At 39.5% G+C, this 21943-nt stretch overlaps 1 long non-coding RNA gene across 2 annotated transcripts in view; it reads left to right on the top strand.

Annotated features, from left to right (window-relative positions):
* Window positions 1-10121, top strand: part of LOC136561456 (uncharacterized) — a 152472-nt gene extending 142351 nt beyond the window's left edge. The window contains exon 4 of one of the 2 annotated variants that reach the window (XR_010784347.1): window positions 8752-10121. This is a non-coding gene — a long non-coding RNA (uncharacterized lncRNA). Of the gene's footprint in view, window positions 1-515; window positions 1367-8751 lie in introns of those variants that run through there. The other variant, XR_010784346.1, reaches the window with a different exon arrangement.
* The last annotated feature ends 11822 nt before the right edge of the window (window positions 10122-21943 follow it).

Raw genomic sequence — 21943 nt, 5'->3', positions numbered from 1 at the left:
TGACCTGGGCCTCCTAAAGCAATGGATGCCCAATTTTTACATAGGTTGCATTACTAAAATTAGGTCTGGCCTATCAAATCATAATTAAGGATATAATTCTTACAGCAAGCCTTCCCTTTTATATTCAAATGTTTTTTAGTGATTCACCTGGAATTAGTGACAACTATGCATTCCTTTGGCACATGTAATCTGCCTTCCCTTTAAATCATTGACTCTTGTTCAAATATCTATGACATCCTTAATGCATTTAATCTTCCTCCTGTTTAGAAGACTTTTTCTTAGATTAATTCTTTCTCAGGTTTCTGAACATTTTTTGATTTTCCTTACTGATCAAAATGCTAATGGTTTTCACAACTGGTCTTCAGGTCAGAGTGAAAGAAAGAGCAAGACTTTCCTAAAATCAGACCCCATGCAACCATCTTGCTGATGAAGTATCTTTTTTCTGTTCTTGACTGTTAAATCCTGCCTGGTATTGCACAGCCATTGTTATTCCATTTCACATCTTTTGGTTCCAGGCACTGCCCCAGGGCTGTTTTTCCCTGCCCGTGTCCTGTTCAACACCTCCAGCCCCAGCAAACTGGAAGCAGTGCTCTGTGGGAGTGCTCTGCAACCCCTCTCTATGGCAGACTCACTTCTCAAAACAAAGTCTTCAGTGAAATCAGCCCCTTTTCCACCATGGAAATCTCCAGGACAGAGCATGAAATGTTCCACTGTTCATTCTTTGATCCATGGTGAGAGGTGGTGATGACAGAAGCTGCTACTTGTGGAGGGTTTCTTCTTGTCAGGTGGGCTTTGTACATCTTAGGGTATAATATAAAACACATTGCTTTGAAAATGTCAAATGAATTCTATTGCATTTTTAGGGACCATAGAGATACCTTGATATGTTTAGGAAGACTTGGCCTTTGTACTTCTTCCAGTTCTCTGCTCCATCATCCTGTTCTTCTTGTACCTGTCCAGCTTTCCTTAGGTGTTCCTCAGTTTGGTTCTTTCTGATCTTCACACTTAAAGCAGCTAAACTCCATCCCATGCTCCTACCTTATTCCTAATCTGACTTTATGTCCATTCTGCCTCTGTTCACTAATGTTCTTAAAATACAGAATGTGTAAATAAACCCAGCATTTTAAAAGGAACAGGTATCCAGGCAAAGCAAGGAATTACAAAAAATACCTGAACTTTTTTGGAACCTTTCTGGGCTACTCTTCTGATTAATAATCCTGCTTTACTCTGTATGTTTTCAAATTGCTAAGAATTTATTATACAGCATATAAAAAAAAAATTACTGAAATCCTGCAGAGACTTGGATGGGACAGACCCTAAATTGAATGAAAGATGGAATATGACAATAAAGGAGACTGAAACCAAGTTTGCTTTGTCACAGCAATTTCTAATCAGTCCTTGTGAATCATGTGGTCATATTTGTAATGAAAATATTCTCACAAAATAAGAAAAAGTATAAAGTGGTCATTCAAAAGCACCTACCAGCTGTACATACTGTATTAATAGAAAAATAATACACCTAATCAGGGGTTCACATTTCAAACCAGGAGGCCTAACAGCATCTGAGATATAAGTAAATGAAAATTCATGATTCTGTATTGTGCCCAAGAGCCAACTTTACTGCTATTGCCATATAATTATTTATAGCTGCAAACTATCAAATGGGATTGCTTACCACCACCTTACTACATGTGGTAATTGATGTGAAGTGAGGCATTGCGTCCCCAGCTGACCCCAGCATCCTGAAAGTCAGATGGATTTTATCTAACTCAATTATGATTGATATTATCAAAATCCGTGGAGCACGACATGCTATAAGGGGCTCTCTAAGGGTATCTATTGATTGTTTCTCTGTGTCTGTGTGTGTGTGTGTGTGTGTGCGTTTCTCAAGGCTGTGGAAATGGAGTTGTCTCCGGGGAAAAGAAGAGCAGTATTACGAACAATTTCCACGTGTGAATATATATTTCTGATGGCTTAACTTGCCCTCATTGCCTCATAGGGATTGCTGGAACTTGTACTACAAAACCCGTGGTTCACTGGCAAGGAATTTTGCTACAGTAAGAAAACTTTGCCAGTATGGTTGCTGGTGTTGAAAAGCAAAATGTTCTGTGATCTGTTTCACTGAGACTGGAGCAGGACAGGAATTGCTGTGTTCCAGTTCTGGCCATTGCTGCCCTCCACTGCAGCCCAGCAGTGCTCTGTGCAAGCAGCTAACCCCACATACTGGCTCCTGCAGATGTCTGCAAAAACAGGCATAAGGCTGCAGCAGTGAAATGAAGCTTTCCCCATAGCAGTTTTACTATTCCCAGCAATCTTGAGTTCAGGGGTTGCTGTTTAGATCTGCGTCATTGTGCTTTAATAATCTCTGATGGACATTTCTTGTCTGAATTTTCTCCAGTCATCTTCTGAACCCACACACAATTTTAACATCTAAATATAGTACAGAAGTCTGTTTTGATAAGATAGGAAATGTGTAAAGTGATATGTATTTCTACATACCTGCTGTTTTGTAATTTCCCAGATTGCTCCCTAATTGATGTAGTATTATGAGATATGGTGACCATTCATTCCCACATCACTTTTCCATGTTAAGGAATGTTTTTATAGACTTCTTACAACCCTTCCTCATGCTTTCCTGTCCTTATCAAAGGAATCTTATCCAATTAATTTTTCAGTATCTTTTCCAGAATGTTGTTGTCATTATTATTTTTCTCTATGTTATTCTCTAATACCACCTTTGAGATCAAACACAGAAAAGTATTCATCAGTCAGGGATGCTGTATATAAATAATGTTTTTTCCCTTCCTCACCTAAGCATTGAGTTAATGTTTACTGTCCATAAATACTCTCCCACTTTGCTAAGTGATAATTAATTATTTAGGGTGCCATACTGTGTTTCTGGTTTGGAGTATTGTTTTCTCTTCCCTTCCCCCACCTGTGCAATGCTCGTTTTTTGTCAGCCTCTTGTCTCTTTCGCTGTTTTATCACCAAGTTGCTCAGCGATTCTTCACCAAGCCTCGGTCAGTTTATGTTTTCACTGTCCTGGTAATGTTCTACTAGATATTAAATTGCCACCAGGATATGCACTCCTCCTTTTTTCTTAAATCAGTTGTGAATATGTTACAGCACAGGTCCCACTACAGAGCTCTATAGGAAGGTACCTACTCTTCACAATGAAAAATCAATTATTTAGTCATCATTTAGTTACCAACATATAGGATGGATGAGTTTATATGCTGAAGAAGATGTTTCACTGCTCTGCCTGCCCTTTTTTTTAATTCGTTTTCAAGTTTTGAATGGATGCAGCATAGCTCACTCAATAACAAATTTGTGAATTCAACAAGGCATCTTCCTGTTCTGTTCTCTGGACTTCTTTTGTGAGGAGCATCCAAAGAGTCAATTCTTACCCCATTATTAAGTTGCAACAAATCAATGTTCAATCACTGTGCAGCTGGAACAGGCTGGAACAGGTTGTCCTCCAGAGATTTGTCAGCTGATAGAAATATCTACAAAAAAGTTTTTTGTGAGGTTGCAATGGGAAGACTGGATGGCTTCCTAGGAAATAAGTTATAATGCCAGGTATTGACATTTTAGAGCTTTTCATTCAGTTAAGTAAAAGTTCTTGGTATTCTTACTAGCAAAGTACACATTTAATTCCTTTACAGAGTTTCTACAGTGTTCCTTCTCTTTTTCACAGTCTCCTGGTACTGTCCCAGTACTGCACACAGCAGCCATAGGGCTGACCTAAATGCCCTGTTCTTTGCCTAAAGACAACATTTGGACTAGAGTACGTTAGTTGAGGAATGTTATCCCCTTCCCTGTAGGAATACAGTTAGGAGACTCCAAATGCATCCATACTCCAGCTATTGCCAGCTGTCAGACATCCCCTTTGAGTCCTGAGCTCCCTGTAGCTGTTACAGCATTAAAGGAAAGGCACATTTGCTCTTCCATTCCACCAGAGCAGTCACACACCAGACCTCCTGAACAGAAGGGTCACACCAGCCTTTAACCAATGCTTACGTGGGAAAATAAAAAACAGTTGAAGGTGGTGCACTGTAAGCAAAGCTTCCTCTTTTTCTAGCCATCAACTTCTAGTGAGCTAAAGAAACAAGCATCATTATTAGAAGATTCAATATCCATTTCACCACAAGAAACTCACAGAACTGTGAAGTTCCTTGCTAACTGTTCATTCTTAGAGAAATGTACATTTTCCCAATACATATGGAAATGTAAAAGAGCACCAACAAGAATACCTATAATGCACTACCCAGGACATGTTGACAGCATGCTTATTTTATATTTCTCGCCTCAGAAAAGCAATATACTGCTAATTCTATTGCTACTGTTACTTAAACCCAAGTGGATAGTATTTATTTGGGTAGTATGCTCAATATCACCCAAGTTTGCTTATCTACTCAATCACAATTTATGTATTTTCTTTTTGCAAAACTTATATCTCAATGAAAGATCTCTTGCTCATTTTTCATTGTTTTGTTTTTTTTTTTTTAATGTTAAAGAATACTGCCTAACATAGGAAATGGGTGAAGTTGGGTTTCCTGATCTTGGTCATCCAGAGGAAACCAGTCTGTCTTTGAGTGAGCTTCCAAAGGCAAGATGTTTATATCACACCTTAATTTTGGCTTTGAGTGTAGGAGCCAAAGTAGGCACCTGGCCATGGGATTTTCCAGCACTTCAGCCCAGGTAACTTTCATGCTTCTACAGCATCTGACATGGAGTTCACCTGCTAGTGACTGACCCAGTGTTTAACAGGGATTCAGCACTGGAAATAGTCTTTGAAATTCATAAATTCAAGGCAAGCCTGGTTTATGGGGACTGATAATGCTGTATTAGTTGCTGGAAGTTAATGAGGTCCTGTGTTTGAGTACAACCAGATTAAAATGAAAAACGAACCACATTACATTCTGTTTCGACAATTATTATCAGTTGGTTGTAATATAAATATGCAAATTTCTCAGCTTGAACTTTAACATCCTCTGTAGAGACCATTCATCTCTTTAAAGTATTAATTTAAGTTGTAAAAGGATCCATACATCATTGCATGTCATTTTGAAAACAAATATTAATCAATTTTACACTCTGAATTGCCACTGTGCAAGTGTAATGTCCATTATTTTGGAGCAAGTCAGTGGCAAGAAATTTACATATTCATTCTTGGCTTAAGAAATCATATGATAATACAAGTACAACACAAGAAATTCAAAAGACTTAAGACCTTATCATCATCTATTCAATGGCAAAAAGCCTGCCTTTGCATTCTCAATGCATTGGTATGCAGATTAGGAATATGTTTCTCATTCCTATCAGTATAACCTTGAAAGCTGGTGACAGCTGAAGTGTAGTCATAAGTTTTCTCTTCCAACAGAAAAAACAGAAAGAAAAAGAGGCAACGAGTGTAAAGGATACAGCAATTTCAAGTTTTATGATAAGCTTTTTGATAGTGTATCTGACTACTTAGACTGTACTATGAGGGTATGTAGCTTGAAAGTGTGTTATGTCTAGATTTAGCTAGAATTGTAATTGCAAGTACATCTCTGCTGCTAAACTAAAGTTGATATTTCTGATACGGGAGTCAAACCTGTCTTTTTATTAGCTAACACTATAGGAAATAGTTGCAGGTGTTTGCATGTTAAATATTGTCAAGGACACCAATTTTATCCCAGCTGTCTCCCAGAGAAAGGAGGCAGTTTCCAGTTGGAAAACGAGCAGTGCCAGGCAAACCCTGTGCTGAAAGCCTTGTCCTACTGAAACAAACTGAGGCCCAGTCTGCAGTCCAGGTAATTTGCCAGCTTCTTCTGTGGGAATCATAGCTACTGAACTCTTGTTTTGCAGTCAGAATTGAAACAAGGACAGAAGGATAGGTTAGGTGAAGCTTTGCTAATGCTTTAAGGGTAAGTCCTCTCTCAGGAATGGCTGGTTTTTTCTCAGGTTTGAGTGTGTCAGTGATGAAGTGAATCCCAGCTGATGCCAATGAGAATGCTGATTCCACTTGAGAAAAGCAAATTGCTCTTCTGGCTAGAGCTGGAGACTCCAAAAGTGCCATTCCTGAGCTCCAGGATGACACATCAAGAAGAGAACAGCAGTGCAGGTATCCCCCTCGTAACTACCTCACCTTTGTTAATTATGCAATAGCAGGTTCTGAGATAATTGGCCTGGCAGAGGTTATACATAAGCTCCCTCTAGTGGATTATTAAGCAGGAATTTCTTAAAGCACATATTTGACCATTTTCTGTCACTCCACGTGCACACAAGACTGCCATAAGCACCATGCTGTTCCATGGAGTGAGCTTTGTTGTCTGGCCCTGCTGGCTGTCTCAGGAAAGTCTGTGAAAAAGTGCTGCCTGTACACCTGCAGTTCTAACACGAGACAACTGCAGCACTTTTTGGCTGGGCTTGCTGTTCTCCACTCCTTGGCAGGGTCAGTTTGATTGCTGCTTCAGAATACTGATGTTTCTTAATCATCTGCCTTTGTTTTCTGGTTAAGTGAATGAGTGAATACTTTGCCACACATCCTCCATCAATCCAACACGTTGTGAGAGGAGAGTTGGAGCAGAACACACACTCTTTCACAAATTTGTCATTATAGCACAATCAGATCATTAGTACCTACCCTGCTCTTGCACAGGCTAATTGTATATTCCTGAAAAAAAGTACACTTGGTTCCAGTGCTGTCTCTCTGTCCCCCTGGGTGTTTACTCAGACCAAAACTGCAAAGGCAATGTGCAAGACACTCCTGTTCCTTGTTTGCACAGTTCAGGCAGGTCAGAGGAAAATCATAAAGAGGACACGTGCAAGTGGCCAGATTAAAATGCAGCAGTACATCAGATATGTCAACTGGATTTAAGATTACAACAGACATGTAAGCAATTAGGGTATTTGCTAGTTCAAAATACTCACATGAATGAACCCACATTATCTTCTGAAAAGCATAATAATATGTAATTGCAGTAACAATTCCTCTTCCATTATGTCCTAGACATCAACATTCTATAATATCCTGCACAACTGATTGCAGGCAAACCCTCAGTAAGAGAAATACTCCCAGATGTGGTAATGTCCTAACACTGTGGCTGCTACCTAATATTGAAGAATTACAGTAGAAATGTTTCAATAAGAAAGTAGAAGCATTTCAGTTTTTATGTGGCATAGATTGCCACAGACACTGCCAAGCAGCTTTATAGAGTTCTAAATCTTCATTCAATGCCCCTTTACATCATTTGAATGAAGATTTAAGCCTCAATAAAACTTTCTGAGTGCTTGTGGCCATCTTTGCTGTATAGTAATCAAAGTGGGGTGCAAGCAGACGAATGCACTGTAGTGCTTCTAATGATCAACACTATATCTAGGGACATTTTCCTCTGTAAGATGAGTTGTCTTAAAGGCTGCTTTCATGGATGGTGCAACAATACACATGGAAACAGGCATTTGTATGCAGTTTTTATGCAATCCTTTAAAAGATTGCTTTGAGGGTTGTGAGGATTTTTGTTGCTTTTTTCCCCCTGTGTAATGTTAATTTGCTCTATAGCTATTTTGAATTAATTTATTCTATGGAAGACATTTTTGAAAAAAATAATAAAAAAATAAATGAAAGCTAATAATTAAAGGGTGACTTTCCACAACACTACAGCTGCATTTCCTTGTTTCCTTCTCAATCTCCTACTGTAATTAAGATATTGCAGTGCAATGAGTTGTGGCATTGAATTAGAAGCTCAAATGAAAATCAGCTTCTAGTTAAGATATCAGCTGGGAAATTCAACACATGCTGGTGCATAATCTCACACACGAGGTATGACTGAGTGGAATTTGAAAGAAACTTTACTGTGAGAAGATGCCATTGATGGAATACATGTTTTGTTTCAAAAATATGGACACTCATTCAGGAAAACTTTGTAAAAGAAATAGCCAGTCAGTGAATTGCGAAGAGGATTTGGTGTTTGAATCTTCCTGCAGAGGAAGGTGTGGGACCATTCTGTGGATCTGAACACCCACAAACTTCCACAAATAGAAAGGAAAGCACAGCTTCCCTCTTGAAGTTTAGACTCCCACCACACCCTCCCAGGTGTTTATTTTTCATTATGTTTACTTTACATAAAGGATTTCTGTTAATGATTAGAAGTCTCTGAAATTGCTCCCCTTAAGCAGTTACCTTCAAAGAGGGATCTTTCTGGACCCATATAGATCTGTATTAGAAATCTGATGCAGAACTGCATTTTCTGTTAAATGCATTTTCTGGATACTTTGGCAACATCATTCTTCCTATTGAAAAATAGTGAAATGCAAATTTTTATTGGTAGGGATACTAAGAACATAATGGGGTAACTACTTTCTGTGAAGTATGCAATTGTTTCTGTGTAATCCTTAAAAGATACAAAATAAAAAATATTAGAAGTAGATCTTATTTAGAGAAACTGAAGCTGCCAGCACTTTGTAAAAGCAGTAGTACCAGTGTGAAAATCAAGCTCCAATTTTTTCCACTAATTTTTAATAAGAATTTTAAAGAAAACCAAATGTGGAAATTGCTCAGCCCATCTCCTCTGGGGAGCCAAGCTGTTTCTGGTTCTGAAAAAGGCAGCAGCTGACCTGCAAGGGGAATGCACTGGTTACCAAGGCACTCAAAAATGGGCTTCTCACATGCTCATGATGGAGCTTTTCCAGGGTTCGTAAAAAGATTTCAGGTTTTACTAAATCAAATGGAGACAAGCTGATTCTTTGGCCTTGTTGTCTCATTTCCAGTTCCTTTGTCAAGAGATGCAAAACTGGAGTTGCTCCATAGAAGAGAGACCCTCCTCAGAGCACCAGGTGGGTGCCCCCTTGGACAAGAAGGGGCAGCAGTAGCCCATCCTTGCCCTTGCTGGTTTCTGGCTCAAAAGGTTAACACATTAACCTGAAGTCAAACTTACTGTTTCAAGTTATATTGAACTATAGTTTCCAGCACATAAAATATGCAGGATCAGAACTGTAAGGGAAAATGAAGGCCTCGTTCTCCAAAACACCATAGCCTTAGAAAAATTTGCAGAGTTATCTCAAATTTTACCAGCAGAAAATCTCCAGGCTCAGTCTAGAGATTTGCAGCTGAAGGATCAGAGTAAAACAGAGTAAAACTCAGAAAAAGAGGTATATTTCCCTTTTGGGTTCAAAATCAGAACTGAGTTTAACATAATTTCCAAATGATTGATCCCAAGCAATAGGTTAGGAGGGGGATGTTTTGAGCAATATTGTCCCTGACTTTCCCCTGTATTTCTTTGTAAATAACATATTATCTATATTAAGGTAAACTGAATCTATTAGACAATTACCTGAGGGGATTGTGAAACTGGGGTCTGCATTATAAAGCACGTGAAGTTATGACAGCTGTGACCCCAGAGGAATCAAGGCTGAATAAAGACTGTCTCCATTGCAGACAAATGATGATAAAGTGATCCTTTTAGCCAGCAGTCAATGGAACCTGACAAGGCCAAACCTCCAACTAATGAACAGCCCAACCTTTGCTACCAGGGAGATGTACTGAAAGTTTAATCTCAATAAGCATCAAAATACATTTGGCCAAACATTTTTAACAAAAGAGTGGCACGTATCATTAACAGCCGTGAAGTTAGATGAGTGAGGAGGAAAATAGGAGCATGGGGGTGTATGTTCTTACTGTATCACAGGTGCACAAAATTGCCTTGATAGAACAATATCTTATTTTTCTTCTAAAATTGAATTTCAGATGGTACCTACGTCACACAGACCTAATAATACAGAAAGCAATTGTCTCAATGATTCCTATTAAATCTGTGCATTTCCAGATCCTTATAGAGTAATGTCAGTTACAGAACAATGTCAGGCTGACGGACGCAGCACAGCGTTAAAGAAAAAAAATCATGCACACAATAGGCCAGCTGCACATTAATAAATATGTAATGTTTGATTAAAAATATGGATTGTATTTTTCCCCCCAATTGCTGACTACCCCTAAGGCAGAAGATGTGATCTGGCTCCCACTGATGGGTTTATTTCTTGCTTGCTTTGAAAATACAAACTAAAATGTTTTCCTGTCCCAGCTGTTTCCCATTGTTCATGTTTATCAGCTCAAAGGGTGAACGGAGGAATAAAAAATACGCTCGCATTTCAAATGTGCCAGTCAGTCAATCTATTGTTAAAAGAAGAAAGCCTAATTGTCTGTGCTGGCAAACTTCTTTTTGGTGAATGTCCAGTTTTTAAGAAAAGCTATTCAGCTGTGCCATTTGTTTAATACATGCATAAAAAAGCACATAAAATCACAAGTTTTCTGTGGGATAGGATGGGGGTGGGGGAAATCACATTTCTAAGTTATATCCTTGAAACACTCAAGTGGTGGCCTAAGTAGTAGTCCATAGATTAATTTTCTGGTTATTTATTGGTCTGAATTAGTGGCTTAAAGGAATTTTCATGGAATAAGAGCTAATGCCCTAAGACTGAAATTGTCCTTCTCCAAATCTTACATTTTACTTCTTTAAGAAGAAGCACTTCTTCCAGATTGCATGCCCAATGCAGGGGTGAAAGCCTTCCCCAGTTACATTCACAAGAGTTTTATGTTTTAATTTAGGCTCCTACTCTTCTTCAGACCCTCATACTAACACAAAATGGGAATTGGGAGGGGGAGAGAGCAGGAAATCCTTTCCTGCACAGGAGAATCTTCTGTTTGTCCCCAACTCTTGTGATAATTACACAGCTCTATCCTGTCTTTGACTTGCTCTCCAGCTTGTCCTGGCAGTGCTACTCTTCCAGCTTTCTAACCAAGCCCAGTTAATCAGAACTGACACTCATTTTATGCCATGCAAATGAGCAAATATTTAACTCACAGACTACTATATTGACCAGGACTGTGTTAGTCCATCTTTCTGTGGCTAGTGCAGTTTTTCTTTGAAAGCCTTTTGAGGAAAGGATCATGTTTAGTTCCTCAGTTGTACAGTGCCAAGTGCAAAAGATTCTTACAATCTGAATTTAAAAAAAAAAATCATTATTATAACAAATTAAATTTTCTAGTTTTTTCTTCTTTCTGATGGGGGAAGAAAAAAGTAAGTGGCACTGTCATCCAGCTATCACCCCCTTGTGACACTGAGATGTCACTCAGAGCAAATTGTACAGATCTTTCTTACATGAGGAGTTCAATAACTCCTCGTGACATCTAAATTACCATTCCTGGGTGTCTGGGTTAACACCTCACAGGAATGAATAAGGCAATAAGGTAATTGTTCCAAGTGCTCTGCACATCCAAGTATCTGCTTTGGTCATCCTGGGCTCATATTTGCCTGGAAGTTTGAGAGCCACATACTTCCTAATATTGGAAATTGAGCATCTGGAGATGAGCTACCTCACCCACTAAGGTGAGGACTTAGGATTTTTCTAAATCTGCCTTTATTAAAAGTCACTGGCACATACGAATGTACTTCATACTGGAAAGCACAGTGAGCTCCACCCTCACCTGCCCCCCATGACCAGCCATTTCAGAAACTTCACTGACTACTAATTCATTGATTTGGTAGAATAAAAATTATACAGAATTATTCCAGAGAGGGTAAAACCAAAGGAGAATTACTAAAATAAACAACTGACATGCAGGCGGAAGGGAAGCAGTCAGGGAGATGCCATGTGGCTGAATTTTAGCAATTTATTTGGAAGACTTCTGTCTTTTTCTTAGGGATTTGTTAAGTGAAACACCAGGCACACAGCTGTGGAAGGACAGTGCACCCTGTGACAGCAGACATCAGGTGAAGGCCCCACAGGGGACAGTTTGGTGACCAGAGAAGCAAACAGATGGGAAGGGGTGCAAGAGGGGCCTGCAAACTCTCCTGGGGAAGCACCAGCCCTCTGCAGTTCTCCAGGAGCTCTAGTGCTGGAGCTGCTGTAAACAGATTCAGCCTCTCTCTGTTTGTAAGAATTGTGGACAACAGTGTTCTCTTCTGTAACCCATTCATACTGCCACAGCTGGACAACAAGCAACAGGGAACTCTGGAGATACACAGGGCAATTTCTTTAAACCCACTATTAATATCCTGTAGTTCCACTATTAAATTGTAGCAGACTTCTCCATTAAGGATGAAGAAATATTTTGGTTTAAATTTTATAATCAATGATCTGCTTAGAGGGCTTCAGTTAGCAGATATGAACTATTTATCACATCAAATCATCAAATCTGGGATCTGGGCAGATTTTGCTGCTTTTTTTTTTTTTTCTAGAAAAGAAACTGAATTTTAAAAAATAGCAGCCTAGGATACTTAGGGCTTGATCCAACCTTTGCTTACTAGGATTTCTCTGCAGTTGATATGGTGATATAACATTAGGAAATTTCTTAGGATCTGGTAAAGCACAAAGCAGTGGCTCTCCTGAAAACATGTGCTCATCATTACAGTGATTTGGACAAACTGAAACTCTGGGTGTTGCTGGGGGATGTTCCAGCAGCAGAGGTCCAGGACAGATGTCCATTGTCCTGTGATTTGTGCCATCACCTGCCCCAGTCAGTGCAGACATAACACAAGAACAGATCCAAGTGGAACAGGGGGCTGTTCCAAAGTGGGCTCTTCGTGTGTGCTTGGGCCCAGGTCAGAGAGGAGCAAATTGTGACTCACCTGTCAGCCAACACCACTTGTGAACCTGCCTTCCCAAGCCCAGCAGAGCCCTCCTGGTTTGTCACAGGTAATGGCAAGTCCATGAGATCAGCAAGTGCTGGAAATTGTTACTCCTCCAGCACCATTCTGGCTCAGGTTCTGCAGGCACAGACATGAAATGGTGAGCTGACATGGAATTCACTGACCTTCCAAAGCAGAGAGGAGTCTGGTAACAGTTACTATTTATTAAGTAATAATTAGCTAGTTTTAAGCCTTGACTATTCCAAAGCTGATCCATAGATTCAAGTCCAGCTCCTATAAATGGCACCTTATTTTAGCCAGACACTGTTTTCCAGTAGGGGAAAAGAATTCTTTTTCAGCTGATCCTTCCTTGGTTTAAAAGAATATTTATTCACAATACTTCTTCCTTTAATTATTTTTTCTTTCTTTTGTTTTTTTTTTGGTGTTTTTGGTAGTTTTTTTTTTTTGTAAAAAGAGGTAATTTTCTCAGTATGACGCTTTTCTGTATTCTTTGTCCTTTGGGAGACAAAATAATTGGAAAGACTTAGCAGAATTATTAATATTCTTCAACTTGTAATTGTTTAACATCTTAGTGTTCAAGATGGAAAATCAATACATTATGATGTGCCCCAAGCCAAATTAATATAATGTTAACATGGTGGCTTGAAACTGTTTGAAATCCTGCATATCTACATCTAGTGATTCAGAAGCTTGTAGCAGAGGCTGGTTGGGTGCTCTATCTTCCTGGATAAATCTGTCTCTTCCTGGCTCTTTGTTGTTTTCAGTCTGTCAGGCAGGCAAAAACTTCTGCTGTGACTCATTTTCCTTCAGTGGCCCAGAGCTTTTCAAAGAATTCTGAAGGAGACGAGAAAACACCATGCTTTGATTAACAGACCACATTCACAACACCTTTTTAAAATTATATTTAGCAGTTTCTTCTGTAATATAAACTTCTTTCAAAAATAGCACTCAGTACAGGATGGGGCATTGGGCCAGACAGTTCAAGCACTATTTTATAACCATAACAATTCCCTGCATCTGACATACTCTCCATGACAGCATCCACATTATCCACTGTACAAAAATTTTGCACAACAGAATTTACACCCAAGACCAACACTTTGAATTTTACTGTAATGTACTACTAATAAAACACTGTCACATTTTTTTTTAAATTTAAAATATGAAGTGCAGCATAGCAGGGGACTTTCAAATGTAATTAGCACTAATGCAGGTCTCTTTGAAATCAAGAAATCTGTTTTCCTATAGATCTGCTTCATCCCTGGTTGTGTTTGTGGACTTTTATAGAATGGAGCAAACGAAGCCCATGTCATGCTTTATATCATTTTCCTACTGCCATCAGGAAGTACAGTTTCATATAGGCTTGTGGACCATCTGTTAGATATGAAATGTGCTGAGGGCTAAAAAATCACTGTTTTTCTTGGCTTCTGTGCTGCTTTCCTTGTAGATAGCAGGCACTGTTGTGTTTTGTGCAATATGCTATAGTACCTTGCAGTAAGAAGAACAATTATTTTCCTCAGATATCATAGCCATGGACCCAAAGTGAAGACTTTTGACATTCCATAATAGGTGTTATGTATAGTGGGTGTCAAGAGCTGCCTAGATATGCTGATAATGAGCCATACTTTTGAGAAGTCATAATCCATCATTCTTCATTTAGAAAGTCAGATCCATCAGCCTGTCATCAAAATGTCATAACCCATTGATCTCACATTGCAATCAAGGAATCTTGACTCTTATTAATGGCATTCAGTTATGCCAAGAACATCAGCAATCATTTTATCTTTTATGATAATTTTATCATTTTAGTGGTATCATTTGAAACACTGAAGTTAGTGACTAAATCCATTCATCCTTTTCTTAATCCCCATTAATAGTTACTACCAACTCTAACATAGCTGTTTTAAAACTTCAAATTATTTTAGATCCAATATGATCTGCATATGGAAATAAATAAGAAAAAGCACCTGTGAGTCAGAAAGGCCTGAGCAGATTAGATTCCCTTCTGGGGGTCATTCTACCTCTGCTCTCATAGTTGGTGATGTCAACACAATCTTTTAAAGAAGTTACTTCCTGTTATCTCAGTGCTGCCCATCTGTTATTCCTGTATCTCCCGATGACATGTCACCAGTGGTAGTGACAATTTCTTATCCACTGCTGTCAGAAAAAGAATAGCTTAGGAGCTTGGAAACAAATTTCAAACTAAAAGTTGCTTTGAAGTTTGATCTGCTATTCAGTGAAGCACAGTGTAGAAGAAATAGTAAACATGTCAAGATAAAGGAAGGAGAAAAAGGGAGTGAGAACAGTAGAGCAGGATAGAGATGAGCTGCATTTGCATACATTGCCAATGTGCCTTTCAGGCACAGATACTTGAGAGATGCATAGCCCTGTTGCCACGTGGGATTTTAATCTGTGGTTTAGGAGCAGGGAACATACATTGTCTGGTTGAAGTAATTGTGGAAGACAGAGACTAATCTTTTTATTTTTGGGACATTTTCTGTGATACAGGATTTTACAGCAAAACTCTTCCAATACATGGGAATAGTCAGGACTCTTCTGTTAATGCTAAAAGGATTTGTTCCCATTTTCACTTTAAATTTTACAAATCTAAAATTACTATATGATTCAGAGGAAAAAAAATGGTAACAGCAGAACACTATACAGCATGTGATTATTTTCAAACACATTATTTTTAATAAAATCAAACAACCCCATGGAAAGTTTCATTTCTGATAAACAGTTATTTCCTAATAGGAAAGTATCCAAATGGGAACTTTTACCTGGTCTAATAATTGAAAATTAACTGGGATCAGGTTTGCAAAATCCTAGGAGCCCACTCTTGGCAGCCAGCTCCCTGCAAGGCTCTTCCTCACAGCAACAAGTTTGTGGAATCAAGCCCTTTCTTTGGATCAGGACTCATCCCTACAGGCAGAGCTAATTGGCTAATTCAATCACACTGGCTATTTAATTAATAAGGAAGCCCAAAATTCCACATGAGATGAAAGGATGAAGAGCCCAGGAATGACCCTTGATAATAATAAAAGATAATTACAACCAAGAATTGCATTATTCAGACTTTGTTATTGACATGATAAGCACTGCCATATGCCACGCAAGCTGTGATATGCACCCTACTGCTCTGAGGTGCCACTGCTCACTGCATTTCCATGAAAATGTGCCTTCAGGTGAGGAACTGAACACTATGAAACCAGAAAAAAACAAAATTTCCCAACAGTAATGAGGGGAAAGCAGCCTGGCCACTTGGTTACCTGTGTTCAGGTAGAGCAGTAGCACTTGCAAGATTCATTTTTCTGTTTAGAAAAAACAGGGATCTGAAATACCAGATACAACTTGAGGGCATCCGGGTGCTGCATGGGGAAAAAGCCCCAGTCTGTTGTATTATTTGTATTATTATGTTATGAAAACTAGGTTCCCTATAGAAAAATAACAGGTGTTTTTGCAGGACCTGCTGGGAAAGGGATGGGGAACTACACTGAAGAGCAGACTCCGAAAATATACAACAGAAGTTTCTGCCAGAATGAAAAATTTCCACAGAAATTAGGTCCTATTTTCTTTACACAGTGCAAAGAAGTGTCTGCTGATCCCAGTAAAGCAAAATGTATGGGGTGCCTGAAAGACACCTGGGCAGAAAGGAAAATAACAAGACTACATCACCTGCAGCACCACTTTCCTCCCAAATCATTATTTTTGTGTGCTAGTTCCTAAAGAAAACCAAGTTCTTGGGAACTTGAATTAGAAAATGTAGATAAGATATGGGCTTGTTTTCTGGCTCCACCTTTCAATTCTTGTGGAACTGGGGCACACATAATGTTGCAGTGGGTCCTGCTCTGTCTCCTGTGATTTATCTCTTCAGACTGTGCATTTCTACCATAGAGACCACGTCCTCATCTGGCTATAGCATAAAAAGTCCCCAGTATGATTAGGCTTTTTCAGTTAAAATTAAAAGTTTTATAAAATCTTCCCCTATTCCTAAAGAGTTCCAGAGTTTTATTGCTTGTTAAAAGTCCGTATCTGAGAAGCAGAAGGTGTTTGATTTGTAATGAATGTAACCCTTCAGTAAGATCACAGCTGTAATGTTACAGAGTCAGTCATGTAAAGAACAGTCACTGGAAGAAAACCTGCCTTCCTTTTTTTTCTCTTTAACCTCAATAGAGCAGTTCTTTTGTTAATTACAGTTACTGCACACTGTGATATTGAAGTGCTCTGTTCTCAAACATATTCTTATTTATTTTAGTCCTTTTTTTCCCAGGTAATGAAATGTCAGAACCCTACTTTTTCTGGTTTTGTAGTATGTTGATCAAAGTGACCTTTGCTTTGCGGCAGACACAAATCAATATCGCGCTCTGCGGTATTTGACAGATAAAGGTGCAACATATAATAAATGGCAATCACTGACGAGGAGAGCAAGAAAATACCTGCCAACTTCAGTTCATACCAGCAATTTTCAGACAATGCCACATGTTATGTTCAAAGTAAAATTCATTCGTCCATCTAATAACAGAGGTGGGGGATATTAAAGGACTCAGTTTTGTTAAAGAAATGTTTCAACTCACAGTAATAATTCAGAGTCCAGTCCAGGTCTGTAGTGGTTGGTTGCAAGTAAAGTTATTACATTTTGAAGACAGGTTAGAAGAGCAATTTTCCTTGCCATAAAGGAAAAGACACACACACACACAGAGCTTTTGCCCAAGAAATGAAATAGTAATTATATACACCCATACGAACACAGTCTCTTATTCTTTCTCACAGAAACATAGACACACACACACACATTGTCTTAATATCCTAAAGCAGCTCTCCAGTGCTGTGTTTCACAGCTGAGTATTTGATTTTCTCATATTCTTTGTAACCTGCTGATAATTTATACACAAATGGAACCAATTTCTATTTAAATGCTTAATTACAAGTAGTGTCAGCAAAGTATCTGCCAGAGATTTGAAGTCAAAAAAGCAGCTGTATTTCCTTCTCCTCACAGGAAACTATTTTTATATTGTAACTGAAAGGCCCTTTTATTTATCTGTTGTTCATAATATATGTAACTTTACAACTTGCATTTAATGTTTATTTTCACATGTGCTTTGCATGAAGCTGTTGATACACTTAAGGCAGAAAAAGGCCAATTCACAACATACTTGTGGCTGACCAGAGCCATTTGATGTGGTTCAGTGAAGACACAGCTAATTTATGAAGCCCAAGTGTCTGTGCAAGTGCCGTGTGTGTCTGTGAGTGCATCCCACCTTACCTGTGCAAAACCTAAGATTGAGATGCTGTGCTAACTTTTGATTAATATTGTCAGGATGTGCCCATTTATTAGTACTAATGGTCAAATTCAGTATTGAAGCTTAGAGCTGAGCCTGAACTGTAAAGCCAGCTGATGTTCCAAAAGCAGAGCGGCCGCAGGAGGGGGATTGCAGACACAGGGTCAGTTCAGGGGGTGACCAGAACACAGCACCTTGTACCAATATCCAACATGGAAAGGCCAGTTCCAGGGAATAAGTAAAGCAGCCCAAAACATTGTAGGAATCTTTTTTATCTGCTCCAGATTCTTTTCAATTTAGTGAACCTTTCATCACTTATCCTGGTCTTTTTCAATAGAAGTATTATATTAAATACTTATATTCTTCTGTGACAAAAATGAGAATTTCCCTCCTTCTGGTTACTACTGTGCAATTTTTTTTTACTATTTTCTCACCCTTTCTTTATGAAAATTGAGTTTATCTTTGCTCTTTTTTTTTTTTTGACAAGATATTGAACAGGAAGCAGATGTTTTTTGTCATTTGTCTGCAATAATGCCAGACCTTTCCCTAAGCTGCTGAATACATGATTAACTTTAAACTGATCCTGCTTCTGCATATCATTTTTCCTATATTCTCTTGTGTTAAACTGTACCCATCATTACCTGCATCTTGTACCCCAGTTCATGTTAACTCATTCTGAATTCCTCACACTCTCAAACTTGTGCAAAACAGATATTTCTATTATCATTATACATTTTGCCACACAATATATTTTCTGAAATCAGTCACTTAGTGCTGGTCTGTAAGGAACTATTGATAGCTGACCTCTCCAGCCTGGAAAATGGTAGTTATATAGTGCAGCAAAACTTTTTCCTCATAGAACATCCTTGTTATTTCAAATGATGATTCCATACTAAGTAATCACAGTGTGGCATGTTGTCAAGTAACTGACAGCTGTGAAAAGACCCAAAGTTGCATGCAGTTGTTCTGCTGCTGTAAAGTGTGGGTTTAGTAAGGACAGAGTCTCTGAACATCATAACTTTGCTGAGGGGGTTGCTACCCCAACTAGCAAAGGCTCAACTTGAGCAACAGATTTATTACCTGACATAATTAATGGCCTAGATAGTGACATTTCCCATATTATAGACAATCATGAATTATGAGCCCAGCTGCTAGCCTTCTCATTCACTGAAATCGGTTGATAAATATGTTTATTCGAGGTCAGCTTGGCCTCATCCATTAGAAATATTGTTTTTCTAAACATTACATTGATTTAATTTAACTCTAATCAATTTAAAATGGTTCTGACAATTAACAAAAGCTTCAAATATGACCTTAAAGTAATAGGATTCATTAGCTATGTTTGGGATTAAACTTATCCTAATAGGGCTATTTTTCTTCTGAGGGCATGTAGTAGGCCGACTGGTGGTCAGTCAAAATGAAATCAATTATTATAAATTATACAGTTTGGGTTGATTATGTCATGCCTGCTAATTTGTATAAATAAGGACCTCAAACAATAGAAGCCATTTATTAATAACTATCTGTGTCCCAACCTGTATCACCCTTTATGCTACAGCTGCAGGATCATCTGTTACCCATGAAGTATTATATTCTCTACTGCTAGGCATATATGCTAATTAAACCCATAATTAATTGTAACAGTTATAGTTAAAGTCAAAATGCTGACAGCCTTTTTGGCCTATTATTCATGGTAATCAACTGATTCAAAAGGCAACGCAATCAACGATTCCTGCACTAGCCAGGGGATCATGACACAATGGCAGCACCAGTGACAGCTGGCACCCACAGCTCTTGGGCTACAATAGGAAATATAAACCTCCAGAGCTGAAATGCCTCGCTATGAACAGTGCCCATTGTTTTTCTGAGGGAAAATAGGAGTGGAAGTCATATTCAAGAATTGCTCCCCAGTGCAGTGGGTAACAGAAGGCACCAGAGCCCCAGAGAGCCCACCCAGCCTTCCTGGGGCACCTGCAGCACTCGGGGCTGGCGCCATCCCTCAGGGTCCTCTGGCTGTACCCCTCACCAAACCCTTCCCCTGCAGGGAAGGCTTAGGTTAGGGATGAGAATTCTGGAAGTGTTTTGGAATACCAAGAAGAGATTTTGCTGGCCCTGTTCTCATTGAACTTGTGCCTGCTGGATAGTGGGCAGGGCCCAAAAGGTGTGTGCTGTCCCTGGGTGTGTTACCTGCAGAAGGAGAGAACATTCTCTCAGCCTGAGCAGGGAACATCTCCTTTCCCACTTACATCTGTCTGTGTAGCACCCTTTGAACCTGTAGGAAATGCCTTTTCTTTTGTTCCAAGACACAGTGGTGGATTCCAGCAGCCCTGAGAGGAGAGGGTGGAGAGAGAATGACAAGGGGACAGTCTGTCAGCAGAGATCCACAAAGACTCTTTTAAGACTTGCTCTGGAGCAAGTGCTCTGTGTGGGCACAACTTGGGGTGCCCCCAGAGTGACCTGAGCTCTTCAGGAGGCCACCAAGGGCAGAAGAGGGAGTAAAGGCCAAAGTAGTGGCCACTTTCAGCAGTGACACTTTGCCCAGATGAGGTGCAGTGCCAGATGGGCCACCTGAACCTGTTGCACCCACAAGGTACCTGTCTCTGTGAAAATCTTGTCTCACTTTCCTCCTCAATTTAATTTTTAGTCTGGTAATCTATTCCTGCATGGGGCCTCAGACCACAGTCTCTTCCTGAGCTGTTCCTTCCATGGTCAGGCCTGCTCGTGGCCCATAGCACTGCCAGGCCAGCAAGTTTATACATACACATCTTGAGATGTGCTTGCTGCTGCTGCTTAAACAAGGTTAGCCAGAGCCTCATTACTAAGATTTACACTGTCACTTACAGAGATGCCCATCCAATCCTATAACACATAAATTTATGGGCATCACAGCGAATTTTTTATTGTTAGAGCTCATATACAATGTGTGCCCTTAGTGACACATTTTTAAATAAAATATATTGTACTAGTGATTTCTAATGCTTAAAATAAAATAAAATAATAATCAACTTTTAGCTACAGTTTCCCCCTGGTTATTGAGCTGAACTTAATGACTGGCTGAAAAGTATTTGTCAACACAACAGCTGGAGAGCAACACTTTCTTGTGGCTTTATGTCACAGCATATGCCAGCCACTCAGAACATGTGATAATTCAACTGGAGCTGGTACTACAATAGCAGATGGGTTGAAGCATTGTTATTCTCACTCTAGCTCCCAGCCCTTGAGGGATCACTAAATAAAATCAAAGCAGATGGACCATTACAAGCTCATTTGTGTTCACTACAAGCACCTCAACCTCCAGTTGTGATATACTGCACCTTTGTATAAAATGACATGTATGGTAACATGGCCTAATGAAAATAGCATCAGACTTGGCAAGTGAGGAATGAGACTGGGAAATATGCACAGATCTATTTATCACTGAGTTCTTACCTTGCAGAAAGGGTTCATTCCTGTCCCTCTCTCCCTGGTGCCCCTCCCCACACCAATGTTTACCATAGTATTTTTCTCCATGTTTATAATTTAATTTGCTCACACTTGTTACAAGAACTCAGAGGTGCCTGTTGGTGCTGGCTGTAGGAGCCAAGCAGGGCCCCCAGCCTGTGCAAAGACAGGATGAGTGCTACTAACCTGGACTGTACAACTCATTCCTACACACCCCTGATGAATGTGCTAATCCAGGTGGCCCACAGGGGTCAAGGCTTTAGCACCTACTGGCACCAATCCCCGCAGGGACCAGGACACCCTGTCCATTTCTCAGCCCGCTCTTGCCATGAGGTGCTCCACAACTCTGCACTTTTGAGCTTATGGGGACTTGGTGCACAGAACCAACTGCTCCACTAAATCCCAGCACTTTTGTCTGTGAGGTCCCATTCAGCATCTCTGAGCAAGCTCCCATGGTATGGAAAGCATCTGCTCCCCAAGGATGAAAGACACTAAAATTGTCAGTTTCCAGAGGGGGATCCTCTGCTGACAGAGTTTGAACTGAAAGTCAGAGTTTGAACTGAAAAATTCTTCTTGTCATCCTCAGCAGCCCAA

The sequence above is a fragment of the Molothrus aeneus genome, chromosome 11 (assembly GCF_037042795.1).
Source record: "Molothrus aeneus isolate 106 chromosome 11, BPBGC_Maene_1.0, whole genome shotgun sequence".
In the NCBI taxonomy this organism is placed as follows: Eukaryota; Metazoa; Chordata; class Aves; order Passeriformes; family Icteridae; genus Molothrus; species Molothrus aeneus.
The sequence above is the reverse complement of the archived record's forward strand: the minus strand, read 5'-3'. Positions and strand labels throughout refer to the sequence as shown.